This window comes from Saccopteryx leptura, chromosome 11, assembly GCF_036850995.1.
Source record: "Saccopteryx leptura isolate mSacLep1 chromosome 11, mSacLep1_pri_phased_curated, whole genome shotgun sequence".
Lineage (NCBI taxonomy): Eukaryota > Metazoa > Chordata > Mammalia > Chiroptera > Emballonuridae > Saccopteryx > Saccopteryx leptura.
The window spans coordinates 10690953-10696952 of record NC_089513.1 but is presented as its reverse complement, the minus strand read 5'-3'; positions in this window follow the sequence as shown (position 1 = coordinate 10696952).

The following is a 6000-nucleotide window of genomic DNA, read 5'->3' as shown; positions in this document are numbered from 1 at the left end:
ACACTGGAAAGCAATGGAATTGTTTGGCTAGATGCGCAGGGTGATGCTCACACAAGGAGAAACAACCCCCACATTGAGCAGGAGAACACGTGGGTGGCTCTTTGTTCTTGCAAAATCAGCAGCGAGGTCACATGGGCACACAGACAAAATCCAAGGCAACCGACGAAAATCGAGACAAAATTTTAGCTGAGAAAATCAACAAAAACCGAAACCAACAATAACCGAAGTCAACGAAAACCGAGGTATTATTGTATACCATTTTCTGCAATGTCTGAGAGATATGAATGATTAGTAGTCCCAGGGTCAGAAAAATACTGGTGGATGCTAATTCTCTCCTGGTGTAAAAGTTATGCAAATTCAGTTCTGCAAGGGGCAAAGTTGCAAGAACACACTGATCACTCACTCTGCACACAATACCTTTGCCCTAAATAATCCTCTGCACCTTTTATTTATTTATTTATTTATTTATTTTTTCTGAAGCTGGAAACGGGGAGGCAGTCAGACAGACTCCCGCATGCGCCCGACCGGGATCCACCCAGCACGCCCACCAGGGGGCGACGCTCTGCCCATCCAGGGCATCGCTCTGTCGCGACCAGAGCCATTCTAGCGCCTGGGGCAGAGGCCAAGGAGCCATCCCCAGCGCCCAGGCCATCTTTGCTACAATGGAGCCTTGGCTGCGGGAGGGGAAGAGAGAGACAGAGAGGAAGGAGAGGGGGAGGGGTGGAGAAGCATATGGGCGCTTCTCCTGTGTGCCCTGGCCGGGAATCGAACCCGGGACCTCCGCACGCCAGGCCGACGCTCTACCACTGAGCCAACCGGCCAGGGCCATCCTCTGCACCTTTTAGACAATGAAAGAATTAGGCTTGTTATTCTAGGCACTAGTCCCTAAAATATAAAGGCTTTCTTTCCTTTTTCACAAACATTAAACCACAAGATGACATGTGATATTGGCAGATGCAGAACCCATGTGAAGAGTTTTTGTTGTAACTTTCTCCATTAAAAGCATTTATTTTTTGAATAAAATGAGACTTCATAGCTATTGAATCTAAAACTTAAAAGTTGTTTGAGCCTGACCTGTGGTGGCGCAGTGGATAAAGCGTCGACCTGGAAATGCTGAGGTCACCGGTTCGAAACCCTGGGCTTGCCTGGTCAAGGCATATATGGGAGTTGATGCTTCCTGCTCCTCCCCCCTTCTCTCTCTCTCTCTCCTCTCTCGCTCCCTCTCTCTTTCTCCTTTCTAAAATGAATAAATAAAATTAAAATAAAAAAATTAAAAATTAAAAAAAAAAAAAGATGTATTCATAGCCCTGGCCAGTTGGCTCAGTGGTAGAGCGTCGGCCTGGCGTGCAGAAGTCCCGGGTTCGATTCCTGGCCAGGGCACACAGGAGAAGCGCCCATCTGCTTCTCCACCCCTCCCCCTCTCCTTCCTCTCTGTCTCTCTCTTCCCTTCCCGCAGCCGAGGCTCCACTGGAGCAAAGATGGCCCGGGCACTGGGGATGGCTCCTTGGCCTCTGCCCCAGGCACTAGAATGGCTCTGGTCGCGACAGAGCAACGCCACGGAGGGGCAGAGCATCGTCCTCTGGTGGGCAGAGCTTCGAAAATTAAATTAAAAAAAAAAAAAAAGTTGTTTGTAGAAGTATTAATTGGTATACGATCACACAGTATAAAGGGCAGGAGATGGGGGGGTGTTTGCACACCCTATAAAGGGTCAATGAACCATTTATGACCTTGTAACCATTTATTACAAGGTAAATAAACCTAAGAGGGGTAAATAAGCCTATATAAAATAAGGCCTCTATATTTTGCATGAAAGTGGAAATAACATCAACTAAAGTAGGCTGTGAAAAGTTAAGGGCGAGTACTGTATCCCCATAGAAATTGGCGGTTGTGGGAGAGGGGAAAACAGGGGCTGGATTACTGGAATCACCAAGGGTGATTCCAAATAACAGTGTATATGTACTCTGCACACCTGTACATACACACATGTGCACACTCACACACATACAAGGTCAGAAAAATACTGGAAATGAACTGTATAGCATTTACCCATTGGTAGTAGAATCATGATTTATTTGAAATTTTTTTCTTTATTAATAAACATTTTAATAGTGAACACATGTGGTTTACAGAGTCAGAAACAAATGGTAAATTTTATTTTAAACTCTTTGGGTCCTTGAATTGAAAAATATTCCACATTATCTAGACGGTTGAAAACAAAGTTGTGGAGTCACCAAGTAGGGTTTGAATCATGTCTTAACCTTTTTCTTGCTCGAGACCTGGGGAAACGCAGTCCTCAGTAAAGGGTCTTACACTGTCATTGCTGTGGCTGTGTTTAGAGAGACGTAAGGTTTGCTGTGGAGAAGTGGTCCTTTTCTCTTGCCTGTTACTTCTTTGCTCAGTCTGACTTCATCAAGTCATCAGAGTAGGGAGTACCCTGGACAATAAGGATTAGGCGGAGATGGAAAAAAACAATGCAACTCTCTGCGTTTTTAGAGCAACCCTACTTTGGTGCTATTCAGTAGCTGTACAACCCAACTCTTCTGGCCACTGCTCAACCTCACAGGCAGAATGTTCTAGAGAAGTAGCGGAGCTGTGGTGCGGCCATGGGCAGAACTGCCCTAAATGGAGATCAGCTGCTAGGGTGATTCCATTGCGGGGTGGCCCTCTTTGCCCCCTTTTGCTCGCGGGATCTGGCAGCCAAAGGGTGTGGCAGCAGAAAGGGCATTGGGGGAAGGATTTTGAGAAGTGACAATGTGTACACGCATTGTAATTTAACACCACATCATCATCCCTTCCATATGGCTGATTGCCTGAGTCACCAACTGGGACTTCATGATGGAAAACCTCTGAAGTTATAATTGTTGATGGAACATTTTAAATACAAATGTTACATGCAGGAAAAATAAACTTTGACTTCAGGTTCAAATTAAGTATCTTTGAATACTTCACGTAGAGTCAGACTGTAAACCCAGGGTTCTGATGTGTAGACCCGCTCTGGGACAAAGCGGCACAAGTAGCGCTGAATTCAGGCTCTGTCTGCTGAACTTGTAACCACACTGTCCCATCATAATCGGTGGAAAAACTGAAAAATAAACAAATATTGTTTTTACATTATAAACAAATTGGATGGGTTTTAATTCAATAGTTTTAAATGCATTAAAGAAAGTCCTTATTTATTTAACATAATTCAAGCATACTTTTTTGTCGTAAAAGTCCATTTTTCAAAATTGATTAAATCTTAGAGCAGTTGTTTATGAGCATTAAGTAAAAGTTTTTAGTATGTATTTCTCTCTTTATATAAAGATTTGTAACCAGCCCTCTAAAGTTGATAAGTAACACTTAAAATTTTATAGTTTTTTTAAAATTCTTCCAAACAGATTTTCCCCCCAAGAAAGATCAGTATTCTTGAAATGGTATCGTTTCGATCTAAATGACGAGTTACATTTACATAGTGTCTAAATTAAATTGACATCAAAGAACAAGACAGGCTGCTCAAGTCACCATATACAGGCCAGGATCCAAGAAAGTGATACTTGCTTACCCAGAATTGATAAGATTCAGGGCGCATGGCCCTTCTAACTAAACTTACAAGGCACTGCTAAATTAGAAAGTCAGTGTACTTATTTACAACGTGGGGTATCCCTTTCTTCGGAATGGATTCTGTCTCTCCATTCTCCAGGGTATCTACACTCCCAGCACTAAGTCATGGGAATCTGAATTGCTAATCAAAAGGTTGTTGGCTTCTGAATCAGAATTGCAGTGAGAAAACTGCATGGTCTCAGAGATTTTTCATGAGGGTGTGAGGGAACAGCCCAAAGAACCAGGTCTTCTCCAGGACGGTGTGCGTCCTTCTAGTGATGGAAAAGTCATGTCCACCAGACGTGATGGCTGTTTACATTGAAAAGTCTGCATCAGCCTTAACCCATTTATGCCTCATGTTCCGTTATTGGAACGGTAGTGACGTGAAAATTTTGTATATCCTACTGTTCAAGGTCACCGCCGAGGTCTGACTTTTCACACGTCTGCCTCCTGAAGGTACATATTTTTACGTGGTGCACAGAGTTAGTCTCTGCTGCAGATACTGACATGCTGGGAGCTTGTCAAAAAGTGATGTGAATTTTCAGAAAATTTTTGAAGAACTGAATTTCAAAAATTTCATCCTCTGGCATAAATGGGTTAAATGCATGAACTGTCTGTTGTTCCTATTTAAGATAACAAGCAGTCTCCTTAAATCGCTTTTGAAAGAAAGGAGATTATAAAAATTAATTAAGACAGTTTAATTATACTCCACATGGAACACCATCCTCCTGGTATTTCCCGGTGATTCCGTGTGGGTAGTTCGGTTCTGGCATGATTATTTTGTTCCATTCCTTAGGAATGTTTCCGTCTGAGGATGACCTTGCCTGCATTTGGCTCTGCCCCAAGCTGCCTTCAAAAAACACTGACAAAGTAGCTCTTGGGACACCTTCTGACTGCAAGCCATTACGAGGTGATTCTAACCAGTTACTCCGAGTTTTTTGAAAGACCAATAGCCTGAAGTAAACACTTCAGAAAACCAGTTCTCCACTAAGCATCTATGTTCCTTTTACATATCTTATTATTCTATATCATCCATCGTTTTAAGGGCTGCTTGATTAATGTTTTGACCCATTTACAAAACCAGTTGAACAACGTTAAATGTGTCTAAGTGCATTCGTAAGTGTAATGCCTTTTGTTTTTATTTATTTTTACTCATCCTGTGGATGTGTATTCGTGATTCCCATTTTCCCACTTCATTTTGAAAAAAAAATATTGCACCTACAGAAAGGTGAAGTAGTCCAATCTTTGTCCATAAAACCTTCACCTAGATTGGCCTATTGTTAATAGTTTGCCACATTTGCTTTCTCTTTATATAAGTTTTTAATTAAAAAGTTATAAATATCATAAAATTTTAACCTTTGGTGCATCAGCATATACCAATGGAAAATGAGGGGATTTTTCTACACAACCACAATGTCCTTCTGTCACCCAAGAACATCAGCACCTGATACAGTAACCATGTCTAATAAGTCCATATTCAAATACACCTAATTATCCTCAAAATGTCTTTAGGGCTTTTTGTTTGTTTATTTAACCCAGGATCTGGTCATAGTTTATGAATTGCATTTGGTTGTCATATCTCTTTAGTTTTCTTTAATCTAGAACAGTCCCCTACCTGTATTTGCTTTCATGACATGAATATTTTTGAAGATTGTCTCATAGAATGTTCCACAATCTAGATTTGTCTTATTTCCTCATGATTAGGGCAAAAATACCAAGAACTTCCAATGATATCTGATATCCATGACATGGGGAAGAAATCAGATCGTCCTGTTATTGGTAATGCTAATTGTGACCACACAGTTAAGATGGTGTCCGGCAGATTTATGCACATAAAACTACCTTTCCTCTCTTTTAATTAAGGTGTTATTTTGAAAACATGTGAATGTGTCACTTCCCAACAACTTTGCACCCAGTGGTGAAAATACCTTAATTATTACATTTGGTGGTTGTAAAATTATACTTTCCTTCTAAATTTTTAGTTGACATTCTTCTATAAAGAACAGCTTTCCCTGCACCCCCCTCCACCCCTTTTTCCATGAGAATCCCTGTGGACTTGGACTTCTTTTTCATTCGCTGGTACCATCTTATTCATTTTAATACTCAAACTGTTCCACATTTGGCCAGTGGGAGCCCCTTCATGTAGAGTTTATTGGCTTGTGTGTCCTTTGGGCATACCCCAATCTTTCAGGAATTCTGAACCAACTGGCAAGATGTATGGGCTTTCTTGACTAGACTACTGATCAAGATCTATCCACAAAGCTGGTGAAGGAATCCCCCAAGCCACTAGATACTTGAAAGGAAATCAGGTTTTTTTTAATGAAGGCAAAGGGTAAGAGATGACAGGGTTAAGCTGGGTTGACAATCAACAGCTCACCAATAATTTGATGTAACCATGTACTTAAAGAAGTATATGAATCC